We start from the raw sequence: 22,861 nt of genomic DNA, 5'->3' as shown, positions 1-22,861 counted from the left end.
ATTAAGAAAACAAATCCCTTTTAAAGTTGTTATTCAGCAATCACAGAATGCTTTTATCTTGTTGATATAACATCTGAGTCCTTACATTTTATCTGAGGTTGGGTTATTCCTATTTATGACATAGTAACAAAAATCTAGTAGTAGTATCTGGCATTATGGTAACTAGCTACCATATAGCACCTGTCTGCTTACCCGCTGTGGTAGAGTAAGCCTGTAATTCAGTGACCAACCTGGGACCCTCTGAGAGTGACAGAGAGCCACTAAAAGTTATACTGGGATTAGAGGCATAGATAAAGACATATGAGTACTGTATGTATAAAACATGGGCATTTTTATCATCCCCTGTGATCAGGAATAACCAAGTATTCCATATGCATTTAAGGATGATTTCTTTATTTAAATTGCATTAATTGTGGCTGGTATGGTACCACATACAAAGTAGACATTCAGTATTTGCAATTTGAATAAATGTTTATATTTTTAAAATATAAAAAAAATATTAAAGCTTAATATTTAAAGCTTCCTGCTATTTAAAGATATTTGTCTTTAAAAATGTACATTTATAAGCAACTTTGGGTTAAAAATCCTCTAAATATTTTCCCGATATTTGGGCCCAGTCTCAGGCTGCCCCATAGTGATAGTTCCCATTGGTTTATGATTTGAACTCTGAAACCATTTCATTATGTAGTATACTATAAAGGTAGGGATAGCACTTGAAAATTGCAATTGCCTATGGTTCTGTCTAAAATAATTTAAAATACATATTAAAAGAGTGAGCCATTTAGTCAAGTGCTTATGACTTAGCCTGGTAACTTACTTTACCTTGTTACTTGAAGTTGTTAAACAATTCATTGGATACTTAAGGATTCTTTAAATTTCTTCTGACAAAATTAGGACACCAAGTTATTCAGTTTAGTTCTCTGATAGTACCCAGTCAGAGACATTCATAGTGTGGGAGCACTGAAATTCTGGATAATTTTTATGCAGAGCTTTGAGTTTGTGCTTATCACTTTAGAAATTGTCTTTGATTTAAATTTTCTCTATTAGTCTTTATTTTTTACATATAAGACATAGAAAAGGGTGCAGGAACTTCTCTCTTTTTCTATTGAGATAATCAAATGATGTCTCTTGCTCATGTGGCCATCTCATGAGGTGGATTTTGAACCCTGGAATGTGGGTTACAGTGTGGTGGGTTTTGAACAGTCAGTTGTGGTTTAGAGGTAGTCTGTGATGTGGGCTGGGAACTTCAGTGTTTTCTTCTGGTCTGAGATAGGTTTTTAAAAAAATTTTTAAAGAGAGATGTTAGAAGATCTGGGGTTCTAGACCTTGTTAATTGGTCTGACATGCCATTTGTCCTAGTCTCTTTGTTTCTAATGTGAAAAAGAATTGAAATAGATGTTAAATTCCCATTTATTTATTCGTTGTGTCTGTGTCTTGATGATTTCATAGTCTTGATCTTTCTCCATCTTTTCCCTTTTTTTCGACAACTCTGACCTGACTGTTTTTTTCTCTTTATTTCAGTTTTTTTTCTTACTGTTCTCAGGTCGTGTTTCTCTGACTTTTTCTTCATGTTAGTGAGACTTCATGCAGTCTTCTTGTTTATTTCTACCGTAATGGTTCATAATTTTCAGATACCAATCATGATAGAACTTGCTCAGTGCTTCCTGATTTTTATACAGTAGAACTAAATCCATGAGGATGATTTTTATTTACTTTTAATGATCTTTCCCTCTTTGCAGTGGGAACTTCCGGGGCAGGCATTCTGCCTTGTTTCTAGCTGTATTCCCAGAGCCTAGAAGTGTGCTTGGTGGCTAATAACTAAGTGAAAAAATGAATAGAAATGCTTTAGTTTCCTGATAGCTTATTAAGTCAAGATATTAATTAGGGAGAGTCTTGGAGTTGCCTTGCTCTAGAGAAAACCTGAGTCTTGGCTGGTATTTGAACCATCTCTTGAGGAGGGAAGTTCTTTGTAGTGATTCTTGTTGTAATAATACAGGCTTACAGCCTCTTCCCTTTCTAGTGCTTTTTGTCCCTAGACTTGATTTTACTATTTCATCAGTTAAGATCCTTTTTGGTGCAAGTAATAGAAATCTCAGCTGAATCTCACTTAAGCAATAAGGAGGCGGATTATTCTCACAACAGGAAGACTTGGGAAGCTTCAGGGTGGGTTGATTGAACTTAACTGTGGTCATAAGAGATCCAGGTTCATTTATTCTTTTTCTTCTTCCTTTTACATTCTTACCGTCATCCTTAAATCTGGTTCTTTTTGTGGTTATAAGGACAGGAGCAACAGCTGAGTCCCTATTTTACTAAAAGTGGGGAAGAGACTGGCTTTCCTTCTTTGAAGACTTAAGCAAGACTTTCTACATGTGTCATTGGTCCAAACTGACGTCAGACTGCTCCTTCCTGAGCACTGGCAGAGAAGACGGAAGTATAGCAATTGACTTGGACTCATCATCTCTAGTGAAATAGATATTGGAATGGGGTACAACACTAAGATCTCATATAAATTAACCTTTTAAAATAAATTTCTAAAGACTGTTGATATCCTGAGTCCCAGGTTAGTACTTCCCAAAGGAATTCGGTTCATAACCAAGGGGATGCTGAGTGAAGTCAACGTTATCATGATAATTGCTTCATTAGGGAAATTACAGTGTTTAAAAAAATGTGACAATTTTGGTCTGTCTTGTGAAAGTCTAATAAATATTACATGCTGCAGTGTTTTTATAAAGTAGAAAGTATATGTGTGAAAGGCAGAACCATCACTCCCCTTTAAGTGTATTTGCACTGATAACAATTGGTGTGTTTAAATTATTTAAATAAAACTAAATCTTGTTGACTTGAAAAGTGGCAAAGATAAATAGGACATGGTGAAGCTTACTTAAAAAAGTAAAAAGTCAATATACAAGGCAACGTGCATCTGTCACCTTAACTTACTAAAAGGTTTTTGATATACTTGAACATACAGTAATGGGTTATTTTTGTTTGGCCAAGAATTATCAGTAAATATTTAATGCACAACTTGGAAGCACTATGATATTGTGGAGAAAGCACTGAATTAGGAATTTGAATCCAGATTTCTAGTTCTGATTCTGGCCCTAACTATCTGCTTTCTAGTGAAACAGTAAGCCTCTGTGAGCCCTCCTTTCTTTATCTGTAAAAGAGTTCCCTTTTAGTTTCCTAAAAATGTTGTGCACTTCCTTGGTTGAAACCATTCCTTTCCTGGGAATTTAGTGACACATCTATTTCCTTTAGAGTTGCGGTTTTTAGTGTAACTAACATTATATGTACTTTAAGTTTATTTGAACTAGGAGGGACAGGTAAAAAGTGAGTCCTGGTTGTGAGATAGATAGGTGTTCGGTCTTTAATGCATATCATACTTATAGAAAAGAGTTTTTCTGTTCTGAAACGTACATATTAACTCATCAGAAAGGCAAGTATTTTGTAGGTATAAGTGTCTTACATTTTCCCAACACTTCTTGTACCTCATTTGCCAAAATGAGCTTCTGATGATGTCTGTCATCTGGAATAATGTCAGGCTAGTAAGTTTGTAGAAGGCAATGGCACCCCACTCCAATACTCTCGCCTGGAAAATCCCATGGATGGAGGAGCCTGGTGGGCTGCAGTCCATGGGGTCGCGAAGAGTCGGACACGACTGAGCAACTTCACTTTCACTTTTCATTTTCATGCGTTGGAGAAGGAAATGGCAACCCACTCCAGTGTTCTTGCCTGGAGAATCCCAGGGACGGCGGAGCCTGGTGGGCTGCCGTCTATGGGGTCGCACAGAGTCGGACACGACTGAAGCGACTTAGTAGCAGCAGCAGCAGCAAGTTTGTAAATAAAATGCAGATGCCTAGATTTCCTAGATCAACTGTAATTCAGTAAAAAGAGGTCTGGATTTGTAGTTGTAAGAGTTGGTTGAAATAGACAATTGCTGTTCAGCCTATGAAAGGGTGAAGCGGCGCCGTTGAGGGCGACTCTGTCGGTTGTTAGGCAGGAGCATCTCGTAGTGACTCTCACTGTCGTGTCTGGTTGTCGCAAGCAAGGAGGCAAGACCTGTGCTAAGGCAAAAAAAAAAAAAGTTGGTTCAAATTCTGGCTTAGCCAGTTAAGAAGAAAGCCTGGTAGTACAGTAGAATAATATGGACACTGGGATTTGTTTGGTTTTGCCACTACATTAATATATTGTGATGAACCAAGACATTTCAGCTAGGATACCTTTGGCTATAAGTAGCAAAAGACTCAACCAAAAGTAGCTTGAACCATGAGGGTTTTATCATCTCCCATAACAAGAAGCCTGGAGGTCATAGTTCTGGTTTGATTACTTTCGTGGCAGCAGTGTCTTCTGCGATACATGGTCCTTTTGATGCTGCTCTTCTTTCTTTGTGGAAATATTGCTATAGTAGCAATAGTTTCCAGTATTATGTGCACTTTATGGTGCACAGCCAGTGAAGAGAGATATTACCCTCATCATTCTCTGTTTTAGTAGAGAGAAGAATCATTCCTCAAAACTCCTACTGCATGCCTCTGGCTAGAATTGGATCCCAAAGTCAGACCTAAAAGTTACTTACTAGCAAGGAGAATGGAGACATCTTGACTGACTTATTTAGACTATTTTTTTAACCTGACCTGGGATTTTTTTTGGGGGGGAGACATTCCCAAGCACAATGCCTCAAAGGATTGACAACAAACAAAATCAGGTCTCTGTTAGTAAGAAAAAAGCTATGAGCTGGGAGAAGGGATATGAGTTGGCAAGCAATAGTGAGCACTCCAGCTTTCTCAGAATCTGATAGGAGATGCACATAGACCAAGAGACTGCGATAATAGAATATGATACAATCTATTCTAGGGAAATGTACCAGGCACTACAGAAGAATACACGAGAAAAACGTAAGACCTAAAGTTGCAGTGGTTAGCAAAGACTTTTCTGGAGGAAATGACATCTAAGTTGTTACCTGAAGAATGAGTGGAAGTCAGGCAATTATTAGTCATGGGGCTGCACTTCTTTTCCCCACATTTGTAAGAGGTCAAAACCTAGTCATGATGGTGTATCTGAGATTATTTTAAGAAATGTTTTAGGGCAGAAATTTTGGATTCAATACCCAACAGATTTAAGCCCCATTACCTATAGTTATAACAATTAATGTTCAGAATGTTTCTTATTCTTCAAGTAAAAGTTGGATAATAACTTTCCAAGGGCCATATATTTTTAGTATGAAACTCTTATATAAGAGTCTAAGAATCAGAGAACTGTAATTGTGATATTCTTAACTCTCGTACGAAGCAGCTATTACTTACCTGATGCCTTGTAGTGAGAAAAGTGTTGAGTAGAACAAAACCTAGGATGATGTTCATTATTCAGGAAGCACAGATGAGAGACCTTTCCTTTTGATCAGGATGCAAAGCATATGCAGTTGGCCCTTTTTGATAGAAAAGAGATGGATTTTCCCACTTGTTGCACAGAAGGGAGATCAGGAATTCTGACTGGATCATGCTTCATTTGAGATGGTTACTAGACAGCTGTTTATATAGATGAGGTTGAGATTTGAGAGAAGTATTTGGGAATCCTCATTCTGGTATATAAAGCCATGAGTCTGAAGAAGTTTGCTTAGGGAATTAGGGTAGACAGAGGAGGAGACTGTGTGGATCACAATAAACTGTGGAAAGTTCTTAGAGATGGGAGTACCAGACCATCTGACCTGTCTCTTGAAAAACCTGTATGCAGGTCAGGAAGCAACAGTTAGAACTGGACGTGGAACATCAGACTGGTTCCAGATAGGAAAAGGAGTACATCAAGACTGTATATTGTCACCCTGCTTATTTAACTTATATGCAGAGTACATCATGAGAAACGCTGGGCTGGAAGAAACACAAGCTGGAATCAAGATTGCCGGGAGAAATATCAGTAACCTCAGATACGCAGATGACACCACCCTTATGGCAGAAAGTGAGGAAGAACTAAAGAGCCTCTTAATGAAAGTGAAAGAGGAGAGTGAAAAAGTTGGCTTAAAGCTCAATGTTCAGAAAACTAAGATCATGGCATCTGGTCCCATCACTTCATGGGCAAATAGATGGGGAAACAGTGGAAACAGTGTCAGACTTTATTTTTTGGGGCTCCAAGATCACTGCTGATGGTGATTGCAGCCATGAAATTAAAAGACGCTTACTCCTTGGAAGGAAGGTTATGGCCAACCTAGATAGCATATTTAAAAGCAGAGACATTACTTTGCCAACAAAAGTCCGTCTAGTGAAGGCTATTGTTTTTCCAGTGGTCATGTATGGATGTGAGAGTTGGACGGTGAAGAAAGCTGAGTGCCGCAGAATTGATGCTTTTGAAGTGTGGTGTTGGAGAAGACTCTTGAGAGTCCCTTGGACTGCAAGGAGATCCAATCAATCCATCCTCAAGGAGATCAGTCCTGGGTATTCATTGGAAGGACTGATGTTGAAGCTGAAACTCCAATACTTTGGCCACCTCATGCGAAGAGTTGACTCACTGGAAAAGACCCTAATGCTGGGAAGGATTGGGGGCAGGAGAAGAAGGGGACGACAGAGGATGAGATGGTTGGATGGCATCACTGACTCGATGGACATGGGTTTGGGTAAACTGCTGGAGTTGGTGATGGACAGGGAGGCCTGGCGTGCTGCGATTCATGGGATCGCAAAGAGTCGGACGCGACTGAGCGACTGAACTGAACTGAGGAGAAGACCAAGGACTAGGAGCCAGCAGAGGGACCTCAGTCCAGGTGGAAGAAACCAGTAGTGTTTTGTCTCAGAAGCCAAGTGAAGGATACGTTTCAAGAAGAGAGAGTGGTCAGCTATGTAAGTGCTGCTGAGAGATTGAGTCAGTTGCACACTAAGAATTGATCTGCTGAGTTTGTCAACAGTGAGTGAGCTGGTGGTGGTTTTTGCTGAGCAGTTGCAGTGGAGAGATGGAGATGGATATAGGACTGATGTGAGTGAATTTAAAACAGGAGAGAGTAAGACAGTACAGATGGCAACTTAAAGGAGGTTTGGTATATAAAGGGAAGCCGAAATGGAGCTAGAGCTGAGTGGGGAAAAGTTTAGAGTCAAAGAGAGTTTTTGTTTTGTATTTTTACTTAAAGAATAAAAGCAATTTATTTGGCTGCAGCAGGTCCCAGATGCGGCACGCAGGATAAGTTGCAGCACAGCCGGTAAAGAATCCACTTGCAGTGCAGGAGACCCCACTTCAATTCCTGGATTGGGAAGATCCCCTGGAGAAGGGATAGGCTACCCACTCCAGTATTCATGGGCTTCCCTGGTGGCTCAGATGGTAACGAATCTGCCTGCAATGTGGGAGACCTGGGTTTGATTCCTGGGTTGGAAAGATTGCTAGGAGGAGGGCATGGCAACCCACTCCAGTATTCTTTTTTTTTTTTTTGAATTTTAATTGTATATTTTATTTAACCCATATAACTAAGACATTATCAACTTAAAAAATTGAGATACTTTACACTTTTTGTGTACTAAGTCTGAAATCCATTATGTATTTTATACTTGTAGCACACCTCAAACTAGACTAGCCACACTTCAAGTACTCAGTAGTACTCAATAGTTACAGGGGCTACTGGTTACCTTTTTGGACAGCACAGGTATAAAGTATGGTGTCTAACACATAGTATATGTTAAATCAATTTTAACTTCTTAGTGTTATTATAATCGCCTCTTAGGAGTTGCTATGGGTCAGTGTTTCTCACATCATGTGCTCATAACACCAGGTTATATCTGGTGGTTCCAGGGCGTGTCACTAAACAGCACTGAAATACATAATGAGAAAATTAACTTCTGCAGCCATGGACTGCAGCCCACCAGGCTCCTCTGTCCATGGGATTTCCCAGGCAAAAATACTGGAATGGGTTGCCATTTCCTTCTCCAGGGGATCTTTTTGTCCCAAGGATTGAAGTTGCATTTCCTGCAATGCAAGTGGATTCTTTACCAATCTTCTTATCCTTCTGACTATATCAAGGAAAAAGGGTCAGTTTGGTACTACAGTGCTATTTTTAAAAATTTTAATTTTTTAATTGACCACTCCGGTATTCTTGCCTGGAAAATTTCCATGGGCAAAGGAGCCTGGCGGGGCTACAGTCCATGGGGTCACAAAAGTCGGACGTGACTGGACGACTGAGCACACACGTGGGAGCAGAGTGTGCGCGAGGGGCTGGGACACAGCAGACAAGCAGGAGTCCGGGGCTTAAATGGCCGTGAGGACAAGTGGTTATTTTAATAGAGGTGAACACAGAGCGAGTAGTTTGATAGACACAGTGGTAGAAGGAAACAGCAATTCTCTTCTGATTGCTTCTGATTTTCAGTGAAATAAGAAGTAAGATCATCTGCTGAGAACCTTAAAGGAGAGAGGCCATGTCAGAGCAATAAAAAATGTTTTATTTTCTAAATAATATTTCAGAAATATATTCTTCCCTTAGCTGTTGGGTTTTGTTGTCGTTATGGTGGTTAGCAGTCTATGCCCAAATACATTTTATTTAAACTGGGAGAGTCGAATTTCATTAGGGCTTGTGCATCATAAATCAGACTCAAACTTCTCCCCTCCCACTGCCTTTAGAATATAGGGATTTGAAATTCTGTAACCATAGGGAAGGTTTGGGGCTGTCTCTGTGTTCTAGTGCTTTAATTTTTCAGTAGTAGAGAGGGAAGATGGATTCACCAAGTTCAGTTACTTTCTGCAGCATCCACTTGCTTGCAAGACTTGCGAGTAGTTGAAAATTCATTCCTTCTACAGTGAAATGTTCCAACTTCTGAAGCTCTAGTGGCCTCCCTACCCTTCTAGTGAAGGTCACCCAAGTAGAGAGATGCTTTTGTCCAGGTTTTAGGTAAAGTCTCATCTTTCTTCTTCAGCAGGTAGCAATCTCCTCCATATATTCTTTTTTTCTGATTATTTCGACGTACCGCTTTTGTTTTAAGTTCTAGAGGCTAATGTTAATTTCCTCTCTTATTCTTATATTCCATTTTTTTTAGCTTGCTTCTCTAACCTTCATTTTCCTTATTTGCAAAGTAATAATTCATCCTTTAACTCACAGGTTCTTCATGAAGCTTGCATGAGGCAGCATGTGATGTCTGTGAAAATTGTTCTGAAAAAGCCTAACGTGATGTAAAAAGGAAAATTCTGTGGTCATGATGATCATTTTTGTTGTCCTCTAGAAGACATGGACCATCCTTCAGACTCTTGGGTTTCACCTTTCAGGGGTGTTCGTTTCTTGTGTTCTTATTTCATTTCTGTTAGGCGCTTAATGTAGTGACTTGAATGTTATTCAGAATTTTGATGGATGGGGTTTGAAATTTGAACACTATAAACTGGAGGTGAGAGAAAGGAATGGAATTTTTTTTTACCTGTTTTCATTATTCTCACTTTTAAAAGCCACAGTAATTTCTGTCACAGTTTTACAAATGGATTTGTGAAACCACAAACCAGAATTTAAAATACTCAAAATGAAATGTTTTCTTCTGTTTTCATTTGCTGATTTTCAACTCTACTGGAACCTCAGTGGGGTGTAAAAAGATTGAGCATCCATTGCAGCTTTTTGGGGGGAATTTTCTAAGAAATTTTAAGAAAAAAATGTCTAATGATCTTTTCCATTGTGGTATGATTTGCTTAATCTTGGTGGATTCTTCTGGCAAATACTACCTTTTGGGGGCAGATATTTCTCAATCAAGATTTTTAGGGCTGGAATAAGTGTCAGTGTTTATCTTGTTTAACCATTTTCATGTGTATGTCAGAAAATGAAGACTCTGAGACGAAGGGAGTTTGTCTTGCTAATGATTCATGACACAGCCAGAACCCAAATGGACAGCGTAGTATCTTGCTTCCCGAACTGCCTGCCTCTTAAAGCTCACAGTTGTGTTCTCAGAAGAACGAGTGAAGTTCCCTGTCCCCAGTACAGGAGAGCACAGAGTGCAATTCTGTTCACTCTTCATGCTTTTTCATTTTCCTGTGCTTTCAGTGGTGTAAACAGTAACCAGTTGCCACAAAATATAGAAAATAAGCAAGTTTTTTGTGATGTTCTCTTGGAGTCTCTTTAGTAATAATTCTGACTTGCTTGGTCTCTTTCAGTGTCATTCCAGTCACCTCCTCCAAAGATGGTCAGAGGATAAAATACAATTTTGTTTCTACAAGCATGCACTGGGGTTCTTCCAGCTAACTGTGACATCCTGTTTACATACCATGGGTTGAAACCGCTTTCGTGTGGGTTCTGAGATATATAGGGAGGTTGAAAAGACTTTAGAGACAGCTACCACACTTTTACTTCTCTTCTCCTTTTTGTTTACTGGGAAATCTGTGGTTATTTAGTTCTAGAGTGTTTTTTTTTTTTTTTGGTTAGAGGTTTATTTTATTTTAACTCTACAATAATAAATTTTAAAATTTATTATAATTTTATAATATATAAAAATTACATACAGAACAGTGTATAGGTTAGGGAATTATTTTAAAGCAAGCACCCCTGTCACTATCCCCTCAATTCAAGAAATAACCCATTTAGGAGAAAAAACCTGAAGTGTATTTTAAAATCTCTCTTAATCAGTAGGTTCCCCTTCTATCTCTTTCCTTACCTGTTGAAGAACCTGGGCATTTCCACCTGTGAACTCTCCATGTCCAGATTTTGCTGAACTGCATATTCCAGTGCAGTTCAGTACGTTCCCCTGTCTTGTTTTTGCCCCAAATTGGCAGCTTGCTGCAGTGCCTTGGTGGGATTTTAGGTTGAATTGTATTCGCTCATCAGGAGGCTTATAACATGTGGTGGTTTGTCTGTTTGCAGTGTTACCAGCTTTTGATGCATAATGCCCAGAGTCTTTATTTCTTTGGAGTTTGGAAAATGGTGGCTTTCTACCTTATCATTCTGTTGTCATATATTGGCTGTAATGATGTTAGAAGGACATGTTCCCCCTCATCTGCTATTTACTTGTTGGTAGAGTATATAGAGAAAGGCAGATTAAATTCTAGATTCTTTTTGTTTATCCGATTTCCTAGATAATAAATTGGTTCCCTGTCATTCTCAGAAGGTGACTGATAATCTATTTTTTAAAAACCACAGTTAGAAACTCATGAATTTAAACATATTTGAGCTTTAGTCAATTGCAATTCTTGCCCAAGTTCCAACTGTCCTGTCTTTGGCCACTGTGATGCCCTTCAGGTTGGTTTCTGAGACCCTTTGACATGACCCTGGTACTCTGATAGCTTCCTTGCTCTCAGGTGCTTTGATAAGATGTTCCAAGCTCATCGTGTACATTTCTTGTCCCAGATATACAGTCAACCATTTCTCCGCAAAGCCTTGGTTATTTTAATGGGAGATGGAGTTTCATCACCACATCTGGGTGCTTTGCTTCTGTGTTGGTTATTATTTCTAGGCCATTTCAATCTTTTCAGGGGAAACATACACACACAAACACAACTTTTAAGATAAAATAGCTCACGAGTTCATATTGACATTTCCAATTTACACTTAAGTTTATAGGGTTTTCACCTTAATCTCATATATTACATATATATTTCCTTCTTCACCAAGAATCCTAGTTCTCTAGTACATTGAGGATGATAGAATTAGAATTATCCCATAGTTGTCATTGGGGTTCCCTGGTGGCTCAGATGGTAAAGAATCCAACTGCAATGTGGGAGACCTGAGTTCGATCCCTGGATCAGGAAGATCCCCTGGAAAAGGAAATGGAAACCCATTCCAGTATGCTGGCCTGGAAAATCCAGTGGATGGAGGACCCTGGTGGGCTATAGTCCATAGGGTCTCAAAGAGTCGGACATGACTGAGCGACTTCACTTTCACTTTCATAGTTGTTATTAGCTTTTCCCACTTTCTACATATGGTGAAAGTGTTAGATTTAGACCTAACACTGGAGGCTGGGGGTGGCGCCCGAGAGGAGCTAGCCTGGGCTGGAGGCGGCCGAGAGGAGCTAGCCCGGGCCGGAGGTGGCCGAGAGGAGCTAGCCTGGGCTGGAGGCCGGGGGTGACGGCCGAGAGGAGTTAGCCCAGGTCCAAGGAGCGGCGGCTGTATGGGCACAGGAGGGCCGAGAGGAGTTACTCCACATTCAAGATCAGGAGGGGCCGTCGTGAGTAGATACCCCTTGTCTAAGGTAAGGAGCAACGGCTGCACTTTGCTGGAGCAGCCATGAAGAGATACCCCACGTCAAAGGTAAGAGAAACCCAAATAAGACGGTAGGTGTTGCGAGAGGGCATCAGAGGGCAGAAACACTGAAACTATAACTACAGAAAACTACCTAATCTGATCACACGGACCACAGCCTTGTCTATCTCAATGAAACTAAGCCATACCATGTGGGGCCACCCAAGACGGATGAGTCATGGTGGAGAGGTCTGACAGAATGTGGTCCACTGGAGAAGGACATGGCAAACCACTTCAGTATTCTTGCTTTGAGAACCCCATGAACAGTATGAAAAGGCAAAAAGATAGGACACTGAAAGATGAACTCCCCAGGTCAGTAAGTGCCCAGTATGCTACTGGAGATCAGTGGAGAAATAATTCCAGAAAGAATGATGGGATGGAGCCAAAACAAAAACAATAGCCAGCTGTGGATGTGACTGGTGATAGAAGCAAAGTCCAATGCTGTAAAGAGCAATATTGCATAGGAAGCTGGAATGTTAGGTCCATGAATCAAGGCAAATTGGAAGTGGTAAAACAGGAGATGGCAAGAATGAACGTCAACATTCTAGGAATCAGCGAACTAAGATGGACTGGAACGGGTAAATTTAACTCAGATGACCCTTATATCTACTACTGTGGGCAGGAATCGCTTAGAAGAAATGGAGTAGCCATCATGGTCAACAAAAGAGTCCGAAATGCAGTACTTGGATGTAATCTCAAAAACGACAGAATGATCTCTGTTCGTTTCCAAGGCAAACCATTCAATATCACAGTAATCCAAGTCTATGCCCCGACCAGTAACGCCAAAGAAGCTGAAGTTCAATGGTTCTATGAAGACCTACAAGACCTTTTAGAACTAACACCCAAAAAAGATGTCCTTTTCATTCTAGGGGACTGGAATGCAAAAGTAGGAAGTCAGGAAACACCTGGCGTAACAGGCAAATTTGGCCTTGGAGTACAGAATGAAGCAGGGCAAAGGCTAATCGAGTTTTGCCAAGAGAATGCACTGGTCATAGCAGACACCCTCTTCCAACAACACAAGAGAAGACTCTACACGTGGACATCACCAGATGGTCAACACCGAAATCAGATTGATTATATTCTTTGCAGCCAAAGATGGAGAAGCTCTACACAGTCAGCAAAAACAAGACCAGGAGCAGACTGTGGCTCAGATCATGAACTCCTTATTGCCAAATTCAGACTTAAATTGAAGAAAGTAGAGAAAACCACTAGACCATTCAGGTATGACCTAAATCAAATCCCTTATGATTATACAGTGGGAATGACAAATAGATTTAAGGGACTAGATCTGATAGACAGAGTGCCTGATGAACTATGGACAGAGGTCCATGACATTGTACAGGAGACAAGGATCAAGACCATCCCCATGGAAAAGAAATGCAAAAAAGCAAAGTGGCTGTCTGAGGAGGCCTTAAATAGCTAGGAAAAGAAGAGAAGCGAAAAGCAAAGGAGAAAAGGAAAGATATTCCCATCTGAATGCAGAGTTCCAAAGAATAGCAAGGAGAGATAAGAAAGCCTTCCTCAGCGATCAGTGCAAAGAAATAGAGGAAAACAACAGGTTGTGAAAGACTAGAGATCTCTTCAAGAAAATCAGAGATACCAAGGGAGTATTTCATGCAAAGATGGGCTCAATAAAGTACAGAAATGGTATAGACCTAACAGAAGCAGAAGATATTAAGAAGAGGTGGCAAGAATACACGGAAGAACTGTATAAAAAAGATCTTCATGACCCAGATAATCACGATGGTGTGATCACTCACCTAGAGCCAGGCATCCTGGAATGTGAAATCAAGTGGGCCTTAGGAAGCATCACTACAAACAAAGCTAGTGGAGGTGATGGAATTCCAGTTGAGCGATTTCAAATCCTGAAAGATGATGCTGTGAAAATGCTGCACTCGATAGGCCAGCAAATCTGGAAAACTCAGCAGTGGCCACAGGACTGGAAAAGGTCAGTTTTCGTTCCAATGCCAAAGAATGCTCAAACTACCGCACAATTGCACTCATCTCACTCGCTAGTAAAGTAATGCTCAAAATTCTCCAAGCCAGGCTTCAGCAATACGTGAACCGTGAACTTCCAGATGTTCAAGCTGGTTTCAGAAAAGGCAGAGGAACCAGAGATCAAATTGCCAACATCCGCTGGATCACTGAAAAAGCAAGAGAGTTCCAGAAAAACATCTATTTCTGCTTTATTGTCTATGCCAAAGCCTTTGACTGTGTGGATCACAATAAACTGTGGAAAATTCTGAAAGAGATGGGAATACCAGACCATCTGTCCTGTCTCTTGAGAAACCTGTATGCAGGTCAGGAAGCAATAGTTAGAACTGGACATGGAACAACAGACTGGTTCCAAATAGGAAAAGGAGTACATCAAGGCTGTATATTGTCACCCTGCTTGTTTAACTTATATGCAGAGTACATCATGAGAAATGCTGGGCTGGAAGAAGCACAAGCTGGAATCAAGATTGCTGGGAGAAATATCAATAACCTCAGATATGCAGATGACACCACCCTTATGGCAGAAAGTGAAGAAGAACTAAAGAGCCTCTTAATCAAAGTGAAAGAGGAGAGTGAAAAAGTTGGCTTAAATCTCAGTGTTCAGAAAACTGAGATCATGGCATCCGATCCCATCACTTCATGGGAAATAGATTGGGAAACAGTGGAAACGGTGTTAGACTTTGTTTTTTTGGGCTCCAAAGCACTGCTGATGGTGATTGCAGTCCTGAAATTAAAAGACGCTTACTCCTTGGAAGGAAGGTTATGGCCAACCTAGATAGCATATTTAAAAGCAGAGACATTACTTTGCCAACAAAGGTCTGTCTAGTCAAGGCTATGGTTTTTCCAGTGGTCATGTATGGATGTGAGAGTTGGACGATGAAGAAAGCTGAGCGCCAAAGAATTGATGGTTTTTGACTGTGGTGTTGGAGAAGACGCTTGAGAATCTGTTGGACTGCAAGGAGATCCAACCAGTCCATCCTAAAGGAGATCAGTCCTGGGTGTTCATTGGAAGGACCGATGTTGAAGCTGAAACTCCAATACTTTGCCCACCTCATGCGAAGAGTTGACTCATTGGAAAAGACCCTAATGCTGGGAAGGATTGGGGGCAGGAGGAGAAGGGGACGACAGAGGATGAGATGGTTGGATGGCATCACTGACTCGATGGACATGGGTTTGGGTAAACTCCGAGAGTTGGTGATGGACAGGGAGGCCTGGCGTGCTGCGATTCATGGGGTCGCAAAGAGTCGGACACGACTGAGTGACTGAACTGAACTGAACTGTATCCGACTTAGCGACCCCATGGACTATAGCCTTCCAGGCTCCTCTGTCCTGACAGCTCCTCTGTCCTTCTCCTCCTCCTCTGGAATTCTCCAGGCAAGAATACTGGAGTGGAGAGCCATTCTGGGTCGGGAAGATCCCTGTGACTAAAGCTGGGTCTCCTGCATTGACAGGTAGATTCTTTACTGTCTGAGCCACCAGAGAAGCCCATATGGTAGTTTCAGGATGGTAATACTTGTACATCACCAATTATGACTGCTGAAAGTGTTAAAAAGATTTTTTTGCTAATACTGTATTCCAATTCTCCTCCCAAATATTTTTAATGGAAATTCTCTATCATGATGTAGTCATTACATAATCTCTCATTTTCAACCCTTATTTGGTATTCATTCCATAAATGACTGTGTTTAACGCCTGCCACAAGAGCGCATGTAAATATCCTTCTAGTTATTTTTGGTGGTTTGAAGTGCATTTGAGTAGGTTTCTTAGAAAGGAGTCCTGGGAACAGCAGTCTCTTAATCACGGCATGTCGATAATAGTACTCTTTATACTTGATAATCAGTTTTGCACGATATAAAGTTCTGGGTCACATGTTCTTTCTGCCGTAGAGCACTGCCTTCAAAGTCGGGTGACAGTGTAAGTTTTCCCCTTTTTAAAAATCATGTGTTGTCTTTGCCTAGAAGCTCAAAGGAATTTTTTTCTTAGAGTCCAGTAATTTTATTAGAGTGTGTGTTGGTGTTGGTTGTTTTTGTTGTTCTGGGGTGATGTTCTCAGGTATATAGTATCATCTTCCAATATATAGACAAATCATTTAAATGTTTTTACATAACTTTTCTTGAATTATAGTTTTTAGCGCACTGCTCCATTGCCTTCAGGTCTCTTTTTCTCTTTTGGGAGCTCCTCTTATTCATATGATAGCGTGTCTTGGCTTGTCTTTATTAAGCGCTACTTTCTCTGGAATCCCGTGGTCTTGCTCAACTAACTTGTTAGTTCTGGTAGTCTTTTTATTCCTTTAGGATTTTTTACATACTAAGTTATTTCATTTGTGAAGAAACCTTTTTAATGCCTTTCCCCTGTGGTTGTATGCCTTTTCTTTGCTTATAGCTAGGCCTCTATCATAATATTGAATAATAATGATACGAATGGGCATCCTTGCCTTATTTCTCATCTTAGGGAGAAAACCTGTTAACTTGTTAATTACAGATAATATGAAGTACCTTGTTTATTACTTTTGAGATAAAAATGAAGGAATATCAGTCTAATACTGTTGGTTCTCTTTTTCTCATATATATAGATATGTGTGTGTTACTTCTGTGCCTTAGTAAAATATAGTTACTTATAGGACCAATTAATTGATTAACTTCAGTAGAATTCAGAGGAAAATCTCCAGAGGAAAATGGAAACTTTAAATTAACCATGGTAAATTAACCATAGATATCAGCTAGCCTTAATAATTAAAAAAATCGCAAGAATGACATGCTTTGTTTGTACAGATAAAGGGAAATGGATAATTAGTAAGGTATACAGTTAAACTAAACCAAATCTTTCCCTTCATTCTTAACATGTATAGTTTTTGACTCCAAATATTGCATGCTTGCAATATAGCGATTGTTCAATAAGTATTTGTTGATTAAGTAAAAATTTTTTAATTGCTGCAGTCCTATATGTTGTTCTTTGTGTCAGTATATACACACACACACATGTTGTTTTACATGTCTCAGTGGGAGCCTGTAGTGCCTTTCTATATAATTCTGCTGATAATGATGAAATAATAATGAAGAAATCTCTTTAGTTTATTATGGTATACTTTAGTTTGAATCATGTTGCTAAATGGTGAATGTCATTTGCTTCTGTTGCCTCAGTCCTGTGGGTTGGGGATTCCATGACTTTGTAAATTAGCCAAAGAGATGACAACTGCAGGTTCTCACCTTTCCCAGGGCTAAGTGTTTCCTGCTTGGCCAGTTTAAACAAAGCACATTTCTGGTACTGCCACCAGAGGATCAGTTTTCCCATTAACTAGTACCTCTTTGGAAAAGTGATTTTGAAAAGATATAAAACAACTGAAAATTTTGTTTAGGAACCTTTTATAAGCTTTTACAACAGCTTTTTATCCAGAGTATATAGACCAGTTGTAAATTCTAATTTTGCCTGGGTCTCCCACCAGAAATCAGGTTGGGATCTAATAGTACTCTAGCTGTAATTGTACTTAGGTTGGAACTTGAAAGTATGTGTTTTCCTTCAGAACTTTTATCCCTGTAATACCGTGTTTAGTTGGAACAAGAACTGTGAATTTTCTTCATTCCTTCCTCAAAATATAGATTCCTATCGTAAATTAATTTTGGTCTTTCTTGGTGGATGCGATAATTAGAGTAAATTGTAATTAAATGTGCAAATTGGATGGCAAATTGAATAAATGTAACAGCTGATCAGGACACTTCTTTTCAATGTCACCTTATTAAGGTCTTCCTATATACCAATATATTTTGAGGTTTTTTTTTTTTTTTTAAACAACTTTTTCCTTTTCCTTTCTTTGTTCCTTTTCTCTGTTGAAGGATATTCTCAAGTGTTTGCTATGACTGGAGTATCAGTGTATTGGTCATAGGGAAGTGAACTAGTTACAGATTTGCTTTTCATTTTATGAAAATATTAAATGCTATGCAAGTTCGAAATGCAGTTTTAAAAAATATTTTTAAAAGTCTGTTTGTAGTGAGGTATCATGTATGCAGTGGTCTGATGTTCATTAGCTTCATTCATCTTACTTTGCCTTGAATTTTGAAGTTACATAAATTCACTGAACCTTAAACGTCATGATATAGGATGGGGGGGAACCTCTTTGTATGTACCCTCTTAGGTTTAGCAACTGGGACATGTAAATTAAAGTGATAAAAGACAAACTAATCAGAAAAACAAAACAGATGTAATTATGTAAGTATGCAGGAGTTAGAATTTGGAGATTATCACCCCTTAACAAAGGGGGTAAAGAATTGAGAAGAATTCAGGGGTTTGGGGCTTATTGGGGAGGTATAAATTATGAGAAGGTGATTAGGACATATACAGTAAGAAAGGCTTTTTAGTAAGGCTTATTATGCAGATAACAGTCTGATGATAAGAGCTGTCTCTGTAGTAGTTCTCTTCTTGGGACTAGAGAGGGAGACACATTTACAAATGGAAATTTATGTCCTGCTTTTTACAGATAAAAAAAAAAGGTTTTTTCCTGAGTCTGCTGTTTCTTAATTGCCTTCAGCTCAAAGTAGTTCATATGCCGAATTGGCATATTTTGGGTTGGCATATTCTAACCCTTCAATGAGAAAAGGTTCTAGGTGACTGATAACATTACACCAGATTTTGTAAGGCCTTGTTTGTTGTTGTTTAGTTGCTAAGTCCTGTCTGACTCTTTTGCGACTCCATGGATTCTAGCCTGCCAGGCTTCTCTGTCTATGGGATTTCCCAGGCAAGAATACTAGAATAGGTTGCCATTTCCTTCTCCAGGAAATCTTCCCAATCCAGGGATCGAACTCACATCTCCTGCATTGGCAGGCGGACTATTACCACTGAGCCATCACTTTTTTTTTTAACTGGTGTGTCCCTTGATAAAAAGTTTGGTTGCTATTTGTCCATAAACTTACTTGTATTTACTCACGTTCTAAAGACCCTGATTCTGGGAAAGATTGAGGGCAGAAGGAGAAGGAGACGACAGAGGATGAGATGGTTGGATGGCATCACCGACTCAATGGACATGAGTTTGGGTAAACTCTGGGAGTTGGTGATGGACAGGGAGGCTTGGTGTGCTGCGGTTCATGGGGTCGCAAAGAGTCGGACACGACTGAGCGACTGAACTGAACCTTGCGCTTTATTAAAATATATTGCTTTTATATTTCTGTTCAGTTTGCATATTTCATGCTTTTGTTTTGATCTTTTAAACTTCATGTGTATTCCTGGAGGTGCAAATTCCTTTTGGTATCTGACAAACCTCTAAGCATGTATTGTACACATAATAGACACAAAATATTTCATTAATAAATTTGTGAAAATAATTTAAAATGAAGTTTTTGATTGTTTCAGAATTACTCCAGAAATTTTGTAGATTCATTGCATGGCAGTTAGAAATGGTGGTAGATTTGGATAGAAAAGTTAGAAGTGTCTTGAAGTAATAGCTGACACACAGGAAAAAGAAGAATCAATATATATGGCTTACTGAGATTGTTTATTATGGGGCCTGTTTATTATGGATCTTGTTACCCTCTGGTTAGAACATCATTATATCAAAGCAAAGGGTAGTGATGCATGACCACCAGTCCTTTCTTCACTCTGATCTTGGGCAATCTATTTAATCTTTGTGGTCCTCTGTTTCCTTTTTTAAAAGTGAAATGATAGGGTTGGAAAGTTTTAGATGTCTCTTACAGATGTGAAAGTCTATCTACAGTGATTTTGTAAGGCAGTCAAATACAGGTTCAGTTAGGTTCGTGGTACCTTATGTAATAAGAAGTGTAGGCATGCCACGTATTTTCAAAATATTTCCTTGAAACGGTTACATATATTTTGCCTGGGATGTAGGCCAGTGTGTAGAGGATAAAGCTTTGGGAGGTGAAAGAAGGCAAATGAGAATGACTAACTGGAAGCTATCTAGAGGTAGAGTTTAATAATATAAACATATGGACAAAAACAGGTATGCGGTGACTAAACAGGAAATTTTGAAGTAATAAACTTGGTTCCTTTGAGGAACTAAAGCCAAAGCCACACGTCCACTTACAAGGGGTATTGTAGAAAATATTAACCATTTGAGTAAAATCTGGGTAACCTTCCTATCCAAGAGGAGGTCTGGGACTGTTGGGGACCACTTTGAGGTTACCTAAATAAGTTAGGAAAGTAGATAGGGAGGAGTATGGCACATCCATCCTCTTAGGTTGGTCTTTATTCCAAGGTGATGTCTCCAAGAAGCCGGTCGGCCTGCCTTACCGCAGACACTGGAGAATCGTTCTCTTGCCCTGTTTGGGTGTCAGGTTTCTAAAAACAGTGTTACGAGTGTCCTCTTTATTTTTCTTAATTCCTTATCCAGTAGAGGTGACTATTATTTACAATTTGGGATATTTTCTTTCAGAATCCCTGGTGGGATTCAGAGAGAAGCATCTTCCCGTAAGCCTGAGGAATCGTTCTCATTCTCTGCCCTTGAGTCCCTTAGGAGCACGAGGTCACTTAGGCCCACCTGGTGCTCTGTAACCACGTTTCTTATCTTCTACCCAGTGTGCAAGCACCATTCACCCATTTTCTGATGAATGCAGGAGGTCCTTCTTCCCAAACTTCCTGTCTTTGGTCTCTTCCCCATCCCCCATCACTTTTCCCCTGTAGCTTTTTTAAAAAAACTTTTTTTTTTATTTTTGAAGGTTCGTATGTAGGGGACTTTCTGTAAGTCTCTAGTTACATGACAGCAGACAATGACCCACCAAACCCCCGCATGTCACAGAATAAATCCTAGTCCCTGATTGTTACAAGAGCTCCTCCAGCCCTAGCAACACCTGGCCTTGTCATAGGATTTCAGTTCAATACTATAATTATCATTAAGTCCACTCATACTCTGACAGTATATGGATAATGATAAGACATCATCCGAGAAAGCCCCTGCCAAGGCCATCCTACACCAACTGTTCAAAAAGGACTTTGATCTGGACTCACTCTTTCCATGCTTTCCGAAGTCCTGTTTCTTTCTTTCTTATTTTTTTTTTTTTTTTAACACATCTCACCCTCTCCTCCCCTCTCCCCTTGTCCATAAGTCTATTCTCTGTGTCTGTTTCTCCATTGCTACTCTGTAAATAAATTCTTCAGTACCAGTTTTCTATATTCTGTATATATGCATTCAGTTCAGTTCAGTTGCTCAGTCGTGTCCGACTCTTTGTGACCCCATGAACCTCAGCACGCCAGGCCTCCCTGTCCATCACCAACTCCCAGAGTTTACCCTAACTCATGTCCATCGAGTCAGTGATGCCATCCAGCCATCTCATCCTCTGTCATCCCCGTCTCCTCCTGCCCCCAATCCTTCCCAGCATCAGGGTCTTTTCCAATGGGTCAACTCTTCGCATGAGGTGGCCAAAGTATTGGAGTTTCAGCTTCAACATCAGTCCTTCAAATGAACACCCAGGATTGATCTCCTTTCGGATGGACTGGTTGGATCTCCTTGCAGTCCAAGGGATTCTCAAGAGTCTTCTCCAACACCACAGTTCAAAAGCATCAATTCTTCAGTGCTTAGCTTTCTTCACAGTCCAACTCTCACATCCATACATGACTACTGGAAAAACCACAGCCTTGATGAGGCGGACTTTTGTTGACAAAGTAATGTCTCTGCTTTTTAATATGCTATCTAGGTTGGTCATAACTTTCCTTCCAAGGAGTAAGCGTCTTTTAATTTCATGGCTGCAATCACCATGTGCAGTGATTTTGGATCCCCCCAAAATAAAGTCTGACACTGTTTCCACTGTTTCCCCATCTATTTCCATTAGAATACAATATTAATCTTTCTCTTTTTGACTTACTTCACTCTGTATAATAGGTTCTAGGTTCATCCACCTCATTAGGACTGACTCAGAGGCATTCCTTTTTATGGTTGAGTAATATTACATTGTGTATATGTACCACAGCTTCTTTATCCATTCATCTGTCGATGGACATCTAGGTTGCTTCCATGTTCTAGCTATTGTAAATAGGGCTGCAACGAACAATGGGATACATGTGTTTTGTTCAATTTTGGTTTCCTCAGGGTGTATGCCTAGAAGTGGGATTGCTGGTCATATGGTGCTTTTATTCCTAATTTTTTAAGGAATCTCCATACCATGTTCCATAGTGGCTTTATCAATTTACATTCCCACCAACAGACTTTTTTTTTTATGATGGCCATTCTGACCAGTGTGAGGTGATATCTCATTGTAGTTTTGATTTGCCTTTCTCTAATAATGAGCAATGTTGAGCATCTTTTCATGTGTTTGTTAGCCATCTGTATGTCTTCTTTGGAGAAATATCTGTTTAGATCTTTTTCCCACTTTTTGATTGGGTTGTTTGTTTTTCTGGTATTGAGTTGTATGAGCTGCTTGTATATTTTGGAAATTAATGCTTTGTCAGTTGTTTCATTTGCTATTGTTTTCTCCCATTCTGAGGGTTGTCTTTTCACCTTGCTTATTGTTTCCTTTGCTGTGCAAAAGCTTTTAAGTTTAATCAGGTCCCACTTGTTTACTTTTGTTTTTATTTCCGTTACTCTAGGAGGTGGGTCATAGAGGATCTTGCTTTGATTTATGTCATTGAGTGTTCTGCCTGTGTTTTCCTCTAAGAGTTTTATAGTTTCTGGTCTTACATTTAGGTGTTTAGTCCATTTTGAGTTTATCTTTGTGTATGGTAATAGGAAGTGTTCTAATTTCATTCTTTTCCATGTAGCTGTCCAGTTTT

The 22,861-nt window shown here is 39.7% G+C and overlaps 1 protein-coding gene and 1 long non-coding RNA gene across 45 annotated transcripts in view; one reads left to right on the top strand and one right to left on the bottom strand.

The window, feature by feature from the left end:
* Positions 1–22,861, top strand: part of CDKAL1 (CDKAL1 threonylcarbamoyladenosine tRNA methylthiotransferase) — a 918,695-nt gene that overhangs the window by 162,172 nt on the left and 733,662 nt on the right. The gene's annotated exons all lie outside the window — the stretch shown is intronic.
* On the bottom strand, positions 1,430–4,082 carry LOC145516666 (uncharacterized). Its single transcript, XR_014061632.1, has 2 exons — positions 3,716–4,082; positions 1,430–3,571 (listed from the first exon to the last, which is right to left on the bottom strand). It is a non-coding gene; the product is annotated as an uncharacterized LOC145516666 (long non-coding RNA).

This window comes from Giraffa tippelskirchi, chromosome 8, assembly GCF_054371585.1.
Source record: "Giraffa tippelskirchi isolate mGirTip1 chromosome 8, T2T-mGirTip1v1.2.pri, whole genome shotgun sequence".
NCBI classification, from domain to species: Eukaryota; Metazoa; Chordata; class Mammalia; order Artiodactyla; family Giraffidae; genus Giraffa; species Giraffa tippelskirchi.
This window is presented reverse-complemented; position numbering and strand designations above follow the sequence as displayed.